This window comes from Cebus imitator, unplaced genomic scaffold (assembly GCF_001604975.1).
Source record: "Cebus imitator isolate Cc_AM_T3 unplaced genomic scaffold, Cebus_imitator-1.0 Scaffold38, whole genome shotgun sequence".
Lineage (NCBI taxonomy): Eukaryota > Metazoa > Chordata > Mammalia > Primates > Cebidae > Cebus > Cebus imitator.
The window spans coordinates 9,062,652-9,082,676 of NW_016107353.1; the positions used below are offsets into that span (position 1 = coordinate 9,062,652).

At 48.9% G+C, this 20,025-nt stretch overlaps 1 long non-coding RNA gene across 1 annotated transcript in view; it reads left to right on the forward strand.

Moving 5' to 3' along the window:
- Window positions 1-3,344, forward strand: part of LOC108301983 — a 9,379-nt gene extending 6,035 nt beyond the window's left edge. Inside the window, exons 2-3 of the long non-coding RNA XR_001824146.1 lie at window positions 2,917-3,021; window positions 3,197-3,344. This is a non-coding gene — a long non-coding RNA (uncharacterized LOC108301983). The remainder of the gene's footprint in view (window positions 1-2,916; window positions 3,022-3,196) is intronic.
- Window positions 3,345-20,025: the final 16,681 nt, after the last annotated feature.

Below are 20,025 nucleotides of genomic sequence, written 5' to 3' on the forward strand. Positions count from 1 at the left end.
AAAAAAAAAGCGCATAAATGGAAAGAGTTTCTCAAGTTGCTGCTCTTTTCTTGTAGACAATTCTGTCTTCCCCACAAGGCCTCTGGGAGCCGTATCCCTGTGTCCCCTGTATGATCAGCCCTGCCCCACCCCAGTATTAGCCCACAGAAGTTCTTCCAGCCTGATCAGCTAGAGACCCTGAGCCCCCAAGGGGTTTGACACAGGAAACCTAACTACCCATCTTCCTGGGGCCTCCCCAGAGCCCCCCATGAGCACAGTGTTGTAAGCTTCGGGTGAGGTTGGGGGCTCTGTCACCAGGAGCAGCAGGTGCTCCTGGGCGGGCTGTGAGGCAGCTGGGCCTCTGGGTCCTGGCATCTACCCTCCAGACCATTTATTTCCTCAAGCTCTTCCCAGGCAACTCATCCATCCTGGCATGCCCAGGCCACACTTCGCTCAGGCCCTTCTGTGTTCAAGCCCAGCAGCCGTGGCCCTACAGACAGCACCCCTGTATTCTATGCTGTCCCTGGATGCTCACAGGGACACAGCCCTAGCCTCAGATCCCCCTTGTCTGGGCCCATCCTCCCATTGTTCCTGCCTGACTGTGTTCTTGCCAAGAGCTGCCCCAGGGAGCTGGTCGGGGGAGGTTCCGATAGCTTCTTCATACATCCTGGAGGGAGCCAGTTCCTCTTCTGGATTCCTGGCTATGACTTCACAGAACTCAGAGTCTACACCTCCAGCCCAGCAATAAAAGCAAATAGGCTGCAGCTTGCTCATCTATTTATATTCCTATTGTCATTTCCCTTGCAACTGTCCCCTCCATACTAAGAAACTTTCTATAACCTTCTTTGGAGAGTTTAAAAACATGGACTTTGAAGCCACACTGTCTGGGTATGAATCCTGTCTCTGCCTTTTACTCGGTTGGGTAAATTATTTAACCTCTCCGTGCTTCAGTTTTCTCATCTATAAAATGGGAATGAAAATAGTACTTACCTCTGAGGGCCACTGTGAGGATTCAATCATTAATATGTCTTTTTCCTTTTTTTTTTTTTTTTTAATTGGGGTCTTTTTTGTTCCCCCTTTTTGGTTTGCAGTGGCACGATCTCAGCTCACTGCAACCTCCACCACCCAGGTTCAAGTGATTCTCCTGCCTCAGCCTCCTAAGTAGCTGGGATTACGGGCACCCGCCACTGTGCCCAGCCAATTTCTGAATTTTTAGTAGAGACAGTGTTTCACCATCTTGGCCAGGCTGGTCTTGAACTCCTGACCTCATGATCCACGCACCTCAGCCTCCCAAAGTGCTGGGATTACAGGCGTGAGCCACTGCGCCTGGCAATCATTAATATGTCTTAAGTGTCTTACAGCCTCTGTTCTAAAAGCAAACACTAGATGAGTGACTGCTATTTTTACTTACAGACATAAAAGTAACCAGTAGAAGAATGGCAAAATATCACCAAAATAGCCAAGTGGGTGGAGGAGTGTGGTGGGGAGTGCTGGTGGTGAGCTAGGTTCCTGGTCTTCCAAGCCATGGCATTGGTGGCGCCTGTGGATGACAGAGCAATATGCACTGCTTTAGGCACACCATTTTGAGCTATGGAAGGGACCTTCAGTGGAACCAAAACCAGAAAAGATGATTCCCTCTGGAGGTGGGACTCAGGGTGCCAGGGGAAGATTTCTCATTTTAGGCCCTCTGTGCTGTTTGATTTTCTCCCATATATATAACTTGTATGCTTTAAAAATAAGTAGTCTTTTTTAAAGAAGTTGCTAACGAAGGCTGCCAGGGCCAGTTGTATGCTGGAGTGGGCTCCCATCAGCTCATGATTTGAGAATCCATGGTCCATGCTGGAAGTATTTACACCAAGGGAATCAGCAAATGCTACAAATCAGGGCTTTCTATTCAGACACTTGGTTTCTTAGCACATCACTAGAAAAGCCAGTTATCCCTGTGGTAACTTAATCCTTGTGATATCTTCTGCTTAAAACTCCAAAGATTTGAAGGATGGTGAGTCCCTCTCGTGGTCTGTGTTCATCCTGAAACTCCACTGGACATAAAATTTCATCCTTCTGGTCTTCAGGGTGCTTCTGGTCAGCCCGAACCTCTGAGAATTCTGGCATGGCCAGTTGAGCCAATGTGTCATCCTACTTTCTGCTCCTGTCATAGTAACAGAGATTTGGGACACTAGGTGACATTTATTCATTTATCCACAATACTCGTATGGAGTATCTGTCACTTATCAGGTGCACTAGACCGAGGGAGCCCTAGTCCCAGTGGCAGTCCCTTAGGGCTGCCTTCTGCCTCATTGGTAGGGCAAAGGCCCTGAAAACTTCGTAGCATCTGGAAAGTGATGCTGCCTCCAGAACATGGGAATCACCTGGGCTTGTTAAACGCAGGTGGCTGGGCCCTACCCCACCTCCCGCTCTCAGTTTCTGGTTCAGTAGAAATCACAGGTGGGGCCAGAAAATGGCACAATTCTCACAAGTTTCCAGGTGATGGTGATGCTGGTGGTTTGGGGACTGCACTTTAAGAACTGCCATTCTAGAAATTCCAAACAGACCGTGATTCTTCAAGGCAAGAGAGACCAATGAGGTGAGGTTTGTATTTCTACCCTTGAGCTAATTTACTTAATTACTGTCTCTTGGCTTAATTACTTCCCTTAGCCAGTGAAAGTGTTGGTTGAAGGCAGTTCCTTGATGTGGACTACAAACACACTTGTGAAAATGCACAAACATTTGTATTTACTCAATGGCAATTCCAGGCTTCGGCTACAATCCCTCCAGGTCTTTAGCACTGTGGTTAAGTATGTGAGGTCTGCACTCTGGAACCCTAAACTTCAGTCCCAGCCCTGCCATTTGCCAGCTGTCAGACTCTGGGCAGATCCTCCACTCTCTCTGAGCTGTCATTTCTTCAACTGTTGGCTAATAATAGTATCAACTTTACAGGATTTTTCTGGGGCATCTGCTGAAGGGGACAAGTCATGGAAAGTGCTCAGTACTCAGAACATCCCCAGCACCTGGAGGCCAGCATTAGTCTTGACAGAAGTAATGGTACTGTTGCTTCTGATTTGTGTTTCTAACTAAATATTAATATTTGTACTAGAGGTGGTTTGGCGGAGGTGATGTTCTATTTTTAATGTGTACTCTGTCACCAGACTAATATTTGGGGCTTAGGGTGGTCGGCTTCTTCCTTCCTCTGTGTCCTCTAACCATGCTGTATTCCCAGGGGATTCTCCATCCAGTGCGTGAGACCGAAGGAAGAGAAAGAACTCGGAGAACTCAGTTATTCCAGCTCCATTGCTGCAAATGCAGAAGGAGTTAAGAATTACAGAGATGTCTGGCTCAGAAATTTCCTTTCTCTAAAATAGCTATTTTAAAAAAAAAAGGCTGGGAGAAATTTAGTTGTATATGTGTTTGTGCATTTTTTACTGTCTACTCCCACTCATCACATATACTGTCAAAAGAGGTTTTAAAGGATATATGTTGTAAATTCTGTGTGGTCAAGGGCTGTGTCTGTGCCATATGCCACTGAATCCCCAATGCTAAGCACGTTGCCTGGCACAGGACTGCCATTCAACGTATGCTAGGTAGCTTGAATGAATACTGACCCAAGGAAAGACACAGAAGCTTGAGGAAGAAAAGAAGAAATGGTGAACACTTGAAACTGTATTTCTACAGCTGGTGATGAGGAGCTCCTGATAAAAAGAACTGAAGCAGTAGCTAAAAGCAGTGGGTGTAGGCACTTGCTGGCAGGTGGTCTGCAGTCCTGAGCTAAGTCAGGACCTCCCAGTGAAAGCCACCACAGCTGCCAATGGCCCCAGGCCCCATGGAAACACACCTCCTTCCCGCAAATGCTGTTTCTGTCTTCGCTCTTGCTGTTTCCTGGATCTAGGATTGCCAGATTTAGCAAATCAAAATACAGAATGTCCAGTTAAATTTAAATTTCAGATAAATAATGAACACCTTTTTAGTATAAGCATGTCTCGTGCAATATTTGGAACATGTACTAAAATTGTTTTACTGTTCCTCTGAAGCTTAAATTTAATTGGGCGATCTGTATTTCTTCTGGCGACTCTTCCTGGGCCCAGAGTACCCTCCTCAGCTTGTCCACTGGGTGAGCTTCTCATCCTTTCCTCTAATACTCCACTCCACCCCAGGCAGAACTCACCATTCTAGCCTGTGATCCACCTCGTACCCCGTCATCACACATAGATGGCCATCTCCTTCCTGTGTCCCCCACTGCGTCTCCTGCCCATGGGTAAACCTGTCACTTAACACCCCCAGGACATAGAAGGGCAAGTATTGAGAAAAGGGATGAGAAAAGTCAAACATACAGAGAGGATAAAGAGAGCAAGTCTCAGAATTTGTAGGCATGCTTCTGATGGGCTGCCCCACTAGCACTTGGTTTCCTTACATGATTCTTTGTAGATTCTCTGAATGGCGAAAAAGACGGCTTACTAAAAATCAGCAGCAACTTTCTTCCCTAGCAACTCAGGCCATCATTCAAGGTTATATCATCCCATACCTATCAGCATTCTCTACCCCACGATGATCTGAACCTCCTGAACGATTTGATTAAGCAGAATACACTCAATGGGCACAAAATAGTAGAAAGAATGAATAAAATCTAGTATTTGATAGCACAACAGGGTGACTGTAGTCAATAAGAACTTAATTGTACATTTTAAAATAACTAAAAGTGTATAATTGGCTTGTTTATAACACAAAGGATAAACTTGAGGGGAAGGGTTCCCATCTACCCTGTGTTATTACACATGTATGCCTGGATCAAAATTTATCATATACCCCAAAAATATGCATATATATATGTATACCAACTTTGTATCCACAGAAGTTGAAAAACAAAAATTAGGCCTGGCACACTGGCTCAAGCCTGTAATTCCAGCACTTTGGGAGGCCGAGTCAGGCGGATCATTTGAGGTCAGCAATTCAAGACCAGCCTGGCCAACATGGTAAAACTCCATCTCTACTAAAAATACAAAACTTAGCCGGGCATGGTGGCGCACGCCTGTAGCCCCAGCTACACAGGAGAATCACCTGAACCTGGGGGACAGAGGCTGCAGTGAGCTGAGATCGTCCACTGCACTCCAGCCAGGCAACCCTGTCTCAAAAAATAATAATAAAATACAAATTAAAAAAAAAAAAGAAAGAAATGCACTCAATGGAAAGAAGGAGGGCCAAGGACATAAATCTCAAGTGATTTTGTCATGAGAATTTGGGAAGTAGGGGAGTAGCTGATGGGGAGACCACGGGCTGTGCTCATTCTCACGTCTTCAGAATCCCAGAGGGAGCCATGTGGCCACAGGATACCCTTCTCAACGGGTTTCACAGGAACACTGACTGGGATGTGTCCCTGCAGAGAGAGGGCTGCAGGCACCCTCCCCACGCTGCCTGTCTCATGAGTTCAGTGCCTCCGGAAGAACAAGGCTAGGGCATCACCACTGCAGGGACCCCGGGGCGGAGAGGCTGTCAGCTTACCTCCACAGCCCTGGAGCCACACCCTACAGCCACAACTAATGGCCCAGAAGCCAGCGTGTGACCAAGCCGCCTTACCTCTGCACTGGGCAGCTGCTAGAGGAGCCAGCAGTCAGGCTTCCTAGCCAGAGGCCGGCCCCAGGACCATCTCGGTGCCTGGTCAACATCGGTTGCCCCCTCAGCCCTGGGCTACTGTGGAGCTGGAGGGAGTTGCCAGAAGCAACCCTAGTCAGAGACCTGACTCCAAAGTCCCTGCACACCCAGGTTCCTGTACCTCCTCAAGCCTGCCCAGCCATTGACTCTGGTCCTTCGCAGCCCGGGCTCTGTGTACCCCACCCGCACCCCAGCTGAGAATCGAGAGCAAGGCCCTTCTAGACCAGGGATCTCAGCTGTCGGGGCTCAACCCCAAGGGATTGCTTGGTTTGGACCCAGTGAAGGATGTAGCCAAAAGGGGGGCCCTACAGAGGCATTGGGGAGTGGGGAGGGAGTCAAAATGATCTTCCTGGCCCAGAGCCAGTGAAGTCTCATAAATGTCTGTGGGGGTGGAGCATGGCTGGAGGGCAAGGAGATGAGAGTGGAGGGGGTGAGATAAGATGGCTGTGCCATGTAATTACATGCCAAAGTTCCCCAGCAGTGCCAAGGGTGTGAGGCTTTGCTCTTGGAGCTACTATAATTATATCTCGAATGGAAATAATAATAGTAATTTCCTGATACGTGTTGCCACTAGAGGCAGGCTGTTGAAAGAGTGGGAAGAGGGAAAGAAGCACCTCTTCTTCCAGGCCAGCCTGTCATGCTCCTAGGCCCGGTCAACCCACCTTCTTTCATACTGTTTCCTCCACTACAATTGAGGAGACTTTCGGGGTGCAGGGATAGGGGTGGCAAGAGAGGAAGTTATCTACGCTGTCCTAAGCACTTGCTGGAGGATCCAGAGGCAGGAGGTAGGTTCTCTGGCCCCATCAGGAAAGGGAGCTGTGAGCTAAGCCCTTTGTGCTTTTCCTTGATCTTCCTTGGGATAGGGCTGGCTGGGTTGTGGCTACTGCCTATGAGTCCAAATCAGAGGAGGCAACTCTCACCCATGAGCGTGAACCCCAGCCTCATCCTCTGCATCCTCTCATCCTCTCCTAACCCCAGACAGAGAGCCAGTGCCGAGAAGAGAAGCAGAGGAGGCTAAGCAGAGACAGCAGGCAGACCCTTGTCCCGAAACCTTAGTGATCGTACTTGCTCCTGGGTTGGGAGGTTGAGGCAGAGGCCAGGAAGGCTCAGCCAGAAAGGCCTGGGAAGACACATAAAATGGAAGTCAGCTTCAAACCCTTGACTTTTGGTCGGTCTCTCACAGCCAAGCCTCCTTGCAACTGAGATGTCGCCACTGGGCAAGGGAAAGGGAAGATTAAGAGAGGGAGTGGCTAGGCATTCTGCCTCGCACCTGTAATCCCAGTATTACAGGTTGGATTTTTGGGAGTCCAAGAGAGAAGGATCACGAGTTCAAGACCAGTCTGGGCAACATAGAGAAACCTCATGTCTGTGAAAATTAGCTGTGCATGGTGGTGCATGCCTGTAGTCCCAGCTACTTGGGAGGCTGAGGTGGGAGGATTGCTTGAGCCCCTGAAGTTGAGGCTACAGTGAGCCGAGATCACGCCACTACACTCCAGCCTGGGTGATGGAGCAAGACCCTGTCTCAGAAAGAAAGAAAGAAAGAAAGAAAGAAAGAATAAGAGAGAGAGAAGGAAAGAAAAAAGAAAGAAAGAAAAGAAGAAAGAAAGAAAGAAAGAAAGAAAGAGAAAGAAAGAAAGAAAGAAAGAAAGAAAGAAAGAAAGAAAGAAAGAAAGAAAGAAAGAAAGAAAGAAAGAAAGAAAGAAGGAGAAGGAAGGAAGACAGGAAGGAAGGAAGACAGGAAAGAAAGAAGGAAGGAAGGAAAGAGAAAGAAGGAAGGAAAGAGAAAGAAAGAAGGAAAGAAAGACAAGAGGGAGGGTGCCTAGCCTCAGGTCTTGGGATGACAATAACAGTAACAATAGCAGCACCCATGTTGAGGCCCAAGAAACCCATGCCAGGCACCGACCCCTTTCCTATACGATCCCATTAATCTTTACAACAGTCCTATACCATGAGTGTGATTATTAGACCTACTTTAACAATGAAGAGGGTGGGGCTTAAGGAGGTAAATAACTCACCCAAAGTCCCTCTGCCTCGCTGACTGGCTCCGGGTTACCCTCCTAGCGTCTCTACTGCGACCCCTTCTGCGGATTGCAGCACTCGATGAAGGGTATCTGTTGTCAGGGTCCAGGTTCATTCTCAGAGCACTCAGATCATGGCCCCAAGGGGAGGGAACAGAGAAGGGAGAGGGATGCCACTGGCCAGGGGTGGAATCCATGCTACCCCTTCACCCTGTGTGACTCTAGAAAATCAACTGACCCTCTGAGCCTCAGTTTCCTCACTTATAAAGGCAACATAATGATACATGTGCTTTAGAGATGGGGTTAAGGATCACAGGAGCTAGTGTATATAATTCAGCACCTGGTGCAAGGCTTCTGAAAGTCATCCCACTGCCTAGCCTCAGTCTCCCCATTTGAAAATGAGAGGGGGCTCGGTGCAGTGGCTCATGCCTGTAATCCCAGCACTTCGGGAGGCCGATATGGATGGATCATCTGAGGTCAGGAGTTCATGACCAGCTTGACCAACATGGTGAAGTCCCGTCTCTACTAAAAATACAAAATTAGCTGGGTGTAGTGGCACATGCCTATCATCCCAGCTACTCAGGAGGCTGAGGCAGGAGAATTCCTTGAGCCCAGGAGGCGGAGGTTGCAGTACACTCCAGCCTTGAGAGACAGAACAAGACTCCATCTCAAAAAAAAATAAAATGAGAGGAATGACCTCCAAACCTCCAGTGCTCTGATGGGGAGAGAGGAGGCGACAGTGCAGCTTACTGAGGCTCCACTGCTGAATTCACTGGCAAAGTTTGACCTTGGCCTTGGCAGGCATGCCTGCTGGGGGCCTTGGGGCCTGTGGACAGAGGAGGACAGGAACAACAGTTTATAGCTCTGTTTAATGGGAGGAAGCAGCATTGGGCCCAGTTCCTGGAGACTGTCCAGTGAGCTAATAGCTGGGGTACATCGTTGGCTTCAGGGGGAAAGCACAACAGAGGTTTCTGTGTGAGCCCACCAACAGAGATTTCTGTGAGTGTCCGCTGCACAGCCCTACAACCACACTCTCTCCCAGGCTCCACATGGTCCCCCAGGGCCTTACTCAGGAAGGCCACTGCCAAGCCATGCATCTAAGCCCAGTGTATTTTCATGGCTTGGAAATTCATGGTGGCTGCTCTGCCACCCGCAGCCAGGCTTGTGGCTGCAGAGGCCTGGAAGGGACAGGGCGCCCACCAGGCTGGGGTGGGAAGGCTGTGAGTAGGGGTGAGCCAGGAGCTGAGGTTGGAGGAGCTGCTTCAGGCTGCGGCGGCATCTAAGCCACCATAGCCTCCCCCTCCCTGACCTGGCCACTGGTCAGTAGAGGCTAAAGGAGGTTACCCCACATCGCCTTCCTGTTCTTGTCATGGAGTCCCCTTGGCAAGGGCCACCAACAGCACAGCCATCCCGTGCAGGGGGCACTGCCAGGCAAAAGCACTGATGGCTGCTAGCAGAAGGTGCTGCCAGTGGAGTCTTGTGCCAAGAAAAGTGCTGGCAGCCAAGGTACCCTTCGGCCATACCCTGCACAGTGGGGATTGTGGGTTCACCATCCCAAGCTTGAGTTTTCTGTGGTTTTCCCCAAGAAACCACAGGCTCTGTTACAGGCCTGGGATTTTTTTCCCCCATCCTGCTGCAGAGTCATGGGTCAGAGGAGGTTCTCTGAAAAACGCTCTCTCCCACCCTACCCAGAGGGAGCCTTGTGGCCAGGTCCCTGAGGAAGACAGTGAGAGGCAGCCCTCGTGGGGCTGTGCTCCAAGGCGCGGGCCCATCTCTGTGGCTGGGCAGGAGAGAAGGTCTCTGCTGGCAGCTCACTCAGCCCTGCAGCGCCTCTCTTCCCACATGGGGAATGCAGCCAAGGCCACAGGTCTGTGCCTGGCTGGAGAACGCTCAGTGCTGGCAGCATGCTTGAGAAGCTCGGGCTGTTCCCTCACCCCTATCTTGGGAAGCTTCCAGGGGAAGCTGTCTCTAAGGGAAGGGCTGTGCAGTTGGATTTGGGTTCGGGAGGTGAGGAGCTCAGCCATTGAGAGCTGGTGTCTCAGCCCAGCCACTTCCTACATGTGACCTTGGGTGAGCCACCTGGCCTCACCAAGCCTCAGCTTTATCAACTGTGGATTGGGGTACGTCAGCCTGCAAGGATTAACTATCAATGCCCGTCAAGCAGCCCTAGTGCCTTAGCAGCCCATAGGGTGGGGCAGGAGGAGGGAGACGAAGAGATGAACTCAGACAGGTCGGGAGGTCAGTGGGTGGGAGACTAGACCCAGGAGATGTAGGAGAGACCATGAGCAGGACCACGTGAGAGCTGGGAGATGCAGAGCGCACAGGAGGTCAGGGACAATACTTCACTCGTTTAAGACATGTATTGAGAGCCAGCTGTGGAGCAGGCCATCTGGCAGGCTCTGGGCACTTGAGTGAATGAGGTAGTGCCCCTGCCCTTGGAGCCAAGGGCTCCATGATCCACTGGACCCATAGAAGATGAGCAGCTCTTACTTCTGGGTCCTTTTCCCACCTACACGCATACCTCCCAGGGAGGCTATTCCTTTGGGATCAATACATGGAAAACTACTTCACTCAAAAACTGTCATGACCTCAACCTCTCCAGCATCAATGTTTATTCCATGGGCAGCTCCCATGGCAGAGCAAGAGTGAGGGGCAAGAGCACAGGCAGCCGTGGTGCCCAGAGCTGCTAACACTTGTCCCTGGAGGGCCTTGTCTCTACTCATAAGGATCTGCTCCTCTCCTGGATACCCAACTCCCACCCCAAAATGCCCAGGGCCACAGACTGGAGAGCAGAGGGGGGAAACCCTCAGAGATCTAGGAACATGGCAGGAGAAAGAGCCCAGAGCTTGGAGACAAAGACAGCGTGGAAGACTGGGGAGAACTCTGGAGACCACGACAAGGGTTCTCGGTTGAAATCTGGGCTCTGCCACTGACAAGCTGTGTGACCCTGAGTGTGTACACTCTCTAAGCCTCAGTTACTTCACTGTCAGATGAGGATAGCGTCTCCCATGGTAGCTGTAGGAGCTGAAATGTCTGTGAGCAGGCAAGCCCCAGCATCAGGATCCAGCTCTTTACAAGCCGAATCAAGGGAAAGAAATTCATACCTTCCTCCCTGAAGACACATGCAAGATTGGCTGCTGCCACAGGCATTCAGGAGCCAATTTCCAGGGAGCTTGACCACGGCCAGGCCCAGCAGCCTGAGCTTCCATACTATGGTCAACAGGGCTGGCCTCAAGAGTTCAAGACCAGCCTGGGCAACATAGTGAGACCCCATCCTTACAAAAAATTTAAAAATTACCCGGGTGAGTTCACATGCCTGTGGTCCCACTTTTAGGAGTAGGGAGGCTGAGCTGGGAAGGTCACTTGAGCCCAGGAGGCTGAGACTGCAGTGAGCTAGGATGGCACCACACCACTGCAGTCTGGCCTGAGTGACAAAGTAAGACTGTCTCAAAATAAATAATAACTATAAGAAGGCTAGCCTAGCTTTTTGTGAGAGTGATTACCACCCTCCCCCAGGCTGCCAAACTTGCATGAAAAAATGGCTTATTATTTTGCCCCCAGGAACCTTAAGTCTTCAGAGCCCTTTTCAGTTTCAGTCTTTTCTCATTCACTACCAACACTGCAGAGTAGATAGGGCAGTTATTAAGAAACCCATTATACAGATGAGGAAATAGAGGCCCAGAGCAGTTAGATAGTCCCAGGGTCGCTCAGCCGGGGAAAATCCAAGAGTTGCCATTCAGTTCAGGACATTTTCTACCACATGGTGCCGTAGCTCGGAGGAGGACTTCCACATACCAACCTCTAGCTTATCCATCAGTTGAGGCAGATGGGGACATGCGAAAGCCCTGGGAAGGCTTATAATTTGGTTCTCTGTCTCCGCATATCCACACAGCATTTATTCAGAGTCAGTATATGGAAACCCAGCTTTTTCTTTCAATAAAAGCCTTTCTAGGCCCGGCGTGGTGGGGTGGCTCACATCTGTAATCCCAGCTCTTTGGGAGGCCAAGGTGAGCAGATCATGAGGTCAGGAGATTGACACCATGGCCAATATGGTGAAACCCTTTCTCTTCTAAAAATATAAAAATTAGCTGGGAGTGGTGGTGCACCCCTGTAGTCCCAGCTACTCAGGAGGCTGAGGCAGGAGAATCGTTTGAACCTGGGAGGTAGAAGTTGTAGTGAGCTGAGATTGTGCCACTGCACTCCAGCCTGGGCAACAGAGAGAGACTCCGTTTCAAAAAAAAAAGTCTTTTTTAAATTTTTGTATTTTTAGTAAAGACGGGGTTTCACCACATTGGCCAGGATGGTCTCTATCTCCTGACCTTGTGATCTGCCCGCCTCGACCTCCCAAAGTGTTGGGATTACAGGCGTGAGCCATAGCACCCAGGCAATAAAAATCTTTCTTTAAAGGTGGAAATAAAGGATTTATGACATACATTGGATATAACAAAACATTTTAACCTAATCAAATTTGTCTTTCTTTTCTGTTTTTCCACCATTCATAAGATTAGTCACACACAAATCAGGAAAGAAGTAACTCACATAGGTAGAATTACAAAATCTTGCTTTAAAATTGCTACAAAACATAGTTAAATTTTTTTCATCAGCAAAATAATTCCCACTTTTCTGTAGTTCTGTTCATTTTTGTTTTCTTCTATAGTTTTTTAAACTGGGCTACTTCTCTGAAGATCCATCAATTAGGCGGCTCATGGCTCTAAGAGACCTAAACCTCAATTCAACAACAAAGTACTCATTGCTTCACAGATCCACAAATCCGCAGGATCTGGGAGGGCCAGCGTCAAAGCAGTGCAGTCCAGTGGCCCAGCAATCCATGCAGCAGTGCTTTCCTTCAAGCCTTGCTTCATGCACAGGCTGGCTCATCTTAGAGGAGCAGAGTTAAAATTAAAAGCAGAATTAAAAAGAATTTAAGCTGCAGCCCAAAAAGATGGAGGTAATGCCTATGTCCATCAGTGGATAAATGGATAAACAACATGTGATGTATATGGCCGGGTGTAGTAGTGTGTGCCTGCAGTCCCTGCTGCTCCAGAGGCTGCAGCAGGAGAATCACTTGTGCCAGGAGTTCAAGACCAGCCTGGGCAATATGATGAGCTCCCACCTCAAAAAAAAAAAAAAAAGCAGTTAAATGATAAATGTTATGTTTGTTTAAAAAAAAAAAATGGCTATAGTAGCCCCAGAATTGCCACCACATCCCACTGAAGAGAAAGACTCTCTTTTAAGGGAAAGGACACTTCTTTCCCAGATACCACTAACAAACAACCTTCTCATTAGGGTCATATCTCTCACTCCTGAATCATTCATTTGTACAGGAAGCATGCTCTGTACTGCTGGGCTCAGGTCCAGGTGCCTGCCCCAATCACTGTGACTAAAGGCCTGCGATGACCTTTAGACCCATCAGGCCAACCCCACTGAAGGAGTAGAGTCAACCTCCCCTGCACCATCGGGACAGGGGCTCTGGGGGAGGCAGACGAGCAGAGGGGTCAGGGAGCAGGACAGGTTGGACACCTGTACAAAAAATGGAGGCAGTGAGAAGGGGCAGGGACAATGGAAGCTGGCAGGGAAGCAGAGACTGTGGACCATCTGCCAACATTTGTTTTTCTCTCTTCCTGGACACACAACTAGACCACATCTCCCAGCCTCCTTTGCAATGGAAGGGACCTGGGCCCTAAACAACTGCCCCCAAAACTAGGGCCACTCACTTCACCATTGTTACATAGAAGACAAATTGTCATCTTTAAGCTGCAGCAGGACTGGGCAAACACTCACACTCTATTTTTGTAAATAGCATTTTATTGGAACACATCTGCGATTATTCATCTACACATCATTGATGACTGCTTTCACTCTGCAAAGACCAAGTGGAGCATTTGCAGCAGAGAACATAAGACCTGAGAAACCTAAACTATTTACTCTCTGGCCCTTCACAGAAAGTTTGCTGGTCCCTGCCCTATATCAGTATTGCATCTCTTCATGACTGCAGCCTAGCCCTCCCTTGGCTAATGCAGCACACGACCAACACTGCTCACAGCAGGAGACACATTGAAGGGGTTTTGTTTTCTTTTAAGTTTTTTTTTAAAAGCTGGGGTTTCACCCTGATGGCCAGGCTGGTCTTGAACTCCTGACCTCAGGTGATCCACCCACCTCAGCCTCGCACAGTGCTAGGATTACAGACGTGAGCCACCGTCCCCAGCCCTCTTTTAAGTTTTAAATATATTTTTTTTTGAGATGGAGTCTTGCTCTGTCGCCCAGGCTGGAGTGCAGTGGCATGATTTCGGCTCAGTCCAACCTCCGCCTCCTGGGTTCAAGTGATTCTCCATCCTCAGCCTCCTCAGTAGCTGGGATTACAGGCACACACCACCGCATCCGGCTAATTTTTATATTTTTAGTAGAGACGAGGTTTTACCATGCTATGCTGGCCAGGCTGATTTCCAACTTCTAACCTCAGGTGATCCGCCTGGCTTGGCCTCCCAAAATGGTGGGATTACAGGCATGGGTCACTGTGCCTGGCCTTAATTTTTTTTTTAAGACAGAGCTTTGCTCTTGTTGCCCAGGCTGGAGTGCAGTGGCAGGATCTTGGCTCACTACAACCTCCTCCTCTGGGTTTAAGCGATTCTCCTGCCTCAGCCTCCCAAGTAGCTGGGATTACAGGCATGTACCACCACGCCCTGCTAATTTTGTATTTTTAGTAGAGACATGGTTTCTCCATGTTGGTCAGGCTGGTCTCGAACTCCCAACTTCAGGTGATACACCTGCGTCAGCCTCCCAAAGTGCTGGGATTACAGGCGTGAGCCACCGCACCCAGCAATTTTTTTTGTTTAAAGACAAGAGTCTCACTCTGCCACCCAGGCTTCACCAGTGGTGCAATCATAGCTCATGGCAGCCTCCAATTCCTGGACTCGAGCGATCCTCCCACCTTGGCATCCCAAAGTGTGGGGATTGCAGACATTAACCACTGCACCCAATCCATCAAAGTGTTTTAAATTCAGCTACTAAACCATTTATTTCCTGGAAACAGCTCCTGTCGCAGCACAGGCCACTTCAGGAAAAGTTGTACCAGGCAGTCTGTGAGAACACTTTCAACAGAATTGAGTGGACCAGGGACAAACATATATTTTATTCCTACTCAATGGCTGTGTTTTCTTTGGCAGAAGCTACACCAAGTTTCACAACACAGTTGGGAAGAGACATGCATAGAAACTGAGTTATCTGGTTCCGCACTCGCTGCAGTGATGTTTGAGCGCCGATTATAGATCAGCATGCCAGGAAGCAGCCCGCTGGACCCACCCCGATCATGGCTCTGAACACTGTTTTCCATGCTTTTTTCAGGCTGATTTCTGCCTGCCTCAGCCCTGGCCATGGCTGACAAGGGGCCCTGGGGCACAGGAGCAGAGAGACCTGCTGGTTCTTGGGGTTTCTTGCAAGACGGGACTCTACGTCCACTCTTGGTGACTTATTGATCTGTCAGTACGACTTAAACTTCTGACTCCATGGGTCTGTGAGTCAGTTGTCTTTAAAGGGAAATATCTCAGGAGTGATGAAAACTTGAAGGGCGATGATTGGATATAAGCTCAGAGGTGAAGGAGGGAATTCCTCAGGTCAACGTTAGCAGATTGATCCACTGGGTCTGCCAAGAGACAGGCAGCTCGGGGGTTAAACCCAAGCACTCGGGAATCAGAGGTGTGAATCGGAATCTTAGCCTCTCCGCTGGCTGTGTAACCTCAGGCAAGTGACTTTTCTGTTCTGTAAATCAGGCTGATAATAGCGGAACCTCTCTCACAGGGCTGCTACAAACATGCATGAGATCTTGCTCAACAAATGGTAGCTGTTGGCTCCAGAGTTTAATACCTCTGATCACTACAAGCTTTGAAGGCAAGAAAAAATAACTGGAACATGTGAGGGCCAGGAGGCCTTGGTGAAAAGCAAGCCTGCCAGGAGATAATGCCTGGCTGGGTCAGGATTCTTGGTGCTTGTTGACCACTGGGTGCTTCAGAGCAGAACTCATCAAAGCCGCTGTATTGGGATGGGGCTAGGGTGGAGGCGAGGATTAGCAAGGGGGCGGGAAGACTGTCCTTCCTTCTACTAAAAGTTACTGGAAAAAGAATGAGAATTAACCAGGCCTGGAAAAGTAATTTAGGTATTAGAACTTTGAACTCTTTTTTAAAAAAACAGAAACAGCTTTATTGGGACAAAATTGACAGATAAACATTGTGTATATTTAAGGTGTACGACTTGATGTTTTGATATATGTAAACATTATGACATGATCACTGCCATCAAGCTAATTAACATATCCATCACCTCACACAATCACCATTTCCTTCTTTGTGTGTGTGAGAGAGATGAGAACACATAAGATCTATCCTCCTGGGCCAGGCACAGTGGCTCACGCCTGTAATCTCAGCACTTTGGGAGGCCGAGGCAAGTGGATCATGAGGTCAGGAGTTCGAGACCAGCCCAACCAAAACAGTGAAACCCCATCTCTACGAAAAATACAAAAATTTAGCAGGGCGTGGTGGCATATGCCTGTAGTCCCAGCTACTTAGGAGGCTGAGGCAGGGGAATCATTTGAACCCAGGAGGCGGAGGTTGCAGTGAGCAAAGATCGTGCCATTGCACACCAGCCTGGGCAACAGAGTGAGACTCCATCTCAAAAAAAAAAAAATCCTCTTAGCAAATTTTCCATATATAATACAGAACTGTTAACTACAGTCTCCACACTGTACAGTACATTCCCACAACGTATTCATATTGTGTAACTGAAACTTTGAACCCTTCAACCAACATGTCCCATTTTCCCTCCCCTCAGCCCCTGGCAACAACAATTCTACTCTCTGCTTCTATGAGTTCGACTTTGTTAGATTTCACATATAAGTGAGATCATATGGTATTTGTTTTTCTGTATCTGGCTTATTTCACTTAACATAAAGTCCTCCAGGTTCATCCATGTTGCCACAAACGTCAGGATTTCTTAAGGCTGAATAATACTGCATTGCATGTATATACCAAATTTTTAAAATCCATATGTCCATTGAGGTACATTTGAACGGTCTACCCTCCTAACCAAGACCAACGCTTTAGACCAACTGAGCTCTTGGAAAATGGCCAAAGTTGCTTTGAAGCCCCTGGCTAAATCCTTCTCATCCTGAGACTCTCCTTCAGCATCACCTCCCCAGGGAGGCCTGGGCTGGATTTCACCCCCAAGTTCACCCACATAGCACTTTGCACTGTTAAAAGAAAAACTTCAGCCAAATTAAATTTAAAGGAGTTTAATTGAGCAATGAACGATTCGCCAATTGGGCAGCCCCCAAATCACAGCAGATTCAGAGACTCCAGTGCAGCCACGTGGTGGAAGAAAATTTATGGACAGAAAGAGGAAAGTGACATACAGAAAATGGAAGTGAGGTACAGAAACAGCCGGACTGGTTACAGCTCGGTTTTGCCTTATTTGAACAGTTGGCTACATTTGATTGGCCAAAACTCAGTGACTGGCACAGGTGCGGGCGACAGTCAGTTTACACCTCCTCTTATTAGAGTTCACAATGTACAGAGAAACCGTTAGGCCAAACTTAAATATGTAAAGACGTAGCTTTAGGCTAAACTTGATTTAACAGCGTATTCCCATCCAAAACTCATCATACATGTACTTTGTATTTATATATTGCAGTAAATATTTATTGAGTGCCTACCATGTGCAGTTACTTGTTTATTGTCTGTCTTCACACTGGACTCCCTAAGTCAGGGCAACATCTTGCCACCACTGGCTCCTTGGTGCCCTGCACGGGGCCTCGTCCATGGCGCTTCTCCATCTGGTGAACATTGTTATATCGTTCAGTGAATGTCAGAAGCCCCAAAGTGTCACGATTCCACAGCATCATCACAGCTAACATGTATTCGGTGTTTTCCACGTACCAGGAATGGCATAGGTGTTGTCTAGTTAATTCACTCAACAACTCTGTGAAATGGAGTTTCCCTTCTCACTTATTTTTTAGTTTAAAAAAAAAATTGTAGAGATGGGGGTCTCACCATATTGCTCAGGCTGGTCTCAAGTGATCCTCCCGCCTTGGCCTCCCATAGTGTTGGGATGACAGACGTGAGCCACCATGCCCAGATCCTTTCCCACTTTTGCATCTCTAAGCTGCCACCTTGCTGACCCACACACAGCTGTGGGTGAAATCCAGTGGCTCAGCAGCTATGGGCTAATAGCCACATGCACTGCTCCTCCTGCATAAAGAAAGATTTATTGTTTTGAACCCTTGACTTAGCTTTGAAAACAAAAACAGTAGGCTCCAATTTTCCACGTTTTTAAGGTATGGTCTCCTGGATGGATCCTGAGACAGCTTTCATCTCTAGGGTCAATTAGGGTCTGGGCATTGCTCATGCGAAGATAAGAGACTCTGAAACACGCAAATCAAATGCTCCATTTTTGGCTTCCTTGGGAACAGGTGGAGACTGGGATAGGATGGAATGGAAAATCACAGAGAAGCAAACAGCCCACCCAAGAAACGGTGAGCCCTCCTGCCTTCACCACCTCTGGCCACTAGAGTAGATCAGATAAAGGGACTAGAAGAAGGAAAGAATCCGGTGGGGGTAAAAGCGGGGGTCTTAATAAACTCAGCTCTCAGAAATAAATGTAGAGTTCAGATTCCACCTGAGTTTCCAATGTCCTTGTCAGTGGCAGTCAGGGACCACCAACCAGGGAGTGGGTATGAGAACTCAGCTTGGTTCTAGAACTTTTGTAAACTCATGCTTGCTATTTTGGTGAACACTTACCTGATTTTCCAGAGGAAAACCAACCCAGGGAAGCAGGGAGGAGAAGCCCTGAGCCTGTGTTGGAGGCAGAAGAGGGGAGGTCAGCATTTCACCTTCAGCCACGTCCTAGCCAGAGAGGGGAGTGACAGCTTTCTCAAGGAGAGGAAACTGGGCAGATTCCTGGAAACTGATCAAGGATGCAAGGCAGGGAGCACAAGGGGCCTTTGGGTTGAGAAGGGCCTGGAGGGTTGCAGTGGCTGGGCCTAGGGGTGGGCTCCGTAATGACCCGGAGCTGGGACAGCGGAGGTGCCTGGCTCAGGAATCTGGTGGATGTGGGTGTGTATCCATCCATCCCCAGCTAGCAATTCACTAGTTGTGTGACCATCCTCTATCTCCAAGCCTCAGTTTCCTCACCTGTGAAATAGAGATAATCCAGCAATTGTGACGAGAAATGTGAGAGAATGCATGTCTGCAGCTATTCCAGGGTCTGCCCTTGAGTAAAGGCTCCATGAATGCTGGCTGTCCTATGGCCTCCACCACGTGTCCGCTCTGCTGGAAGGCTTTCCTCACTGTCTCCCTCATAAGCAAAGCCAAGGTCAAGGCTGCAGCCCATGGTGAGAGCAGGGAGAGCTTGTGGGAAGTTCCCTGCCACAGCCTCTCCCACGTCCCTGAACGGTGAGGCTCCTTCCTGGGTGTGGGCTAACATCCATGGACTCAGAGGCTCAGAAAGAGTGAGACATGCCAAGGCTCGGACCCTGGGCTTCTGTTTCCTGGCACCCCTGAGCAGCCTGGGACACAGGTTGCCCTGGTGAGATACCCCATGGTTGGCACCCTAGGCCTTGGCATTTTGCGGGCTGCTGGTGTGAGCTCCACCTCTCCCTGCACAGAATTTGCCAGCCTCCCAGCATTCCTGCCAGCCCAGCCTGCTCCCAGACCCTGCCAAGTTTCACCCAGGCAGTCTGCATTCCCATTTTGTGCACCTTGTCCTGCCCAGAGGCACCAGCTGCTGAGGGGAGTGTGAGGTCCTTGGAAAGGAGCTGCCCCAGCAGGCTGCTGTGCTGGGAGCCCTCAGCCTCTTCTGGGCTCCGCCACCCCGAGCCCTGCACCCTGCCCCAAGCGGCCTGCCTGCCAGCTTCTCGCATCTCGTCTCGTTTACTTATTGCTGTTTGTTTTGGAGGCTTCTGGGAAGCAAGGCTCCACCTGAGGGAATCTTTGGCTCTGGGGACTTGTGACACCTGAGACTTTTAACTTCAAGAAAACATAAGACTCCACTGACCGCTTCCCCAGGTGTGGGGACAAATGTCACTGCATTGCCTTGGGCTTGCAGGAGGCCCCTCCTCCTCTCCAAAGCAGCTAAGGCAGAGCTCATGGACAGGGATCTGCCTGAAGCAGCCGCCATCTGGGGGTTGGTGGCTGCCTGGTCCCTTGCTATATCTGAAAAAAGAAATCATAAGCATTTCAAATTTCTCTTATAATTCATTTGGATTTGTTTTCATATAAAAGTAATGTTGAGGGGAAGATTAGTCAATTGTGCACATGTTCTCGTGTTGACCTATTAGCAGAAGCCACAGATTTACCCCAGTTTGAGAAACAAGGATGCGATGTATCTTTCGCAGGTTGGGTGT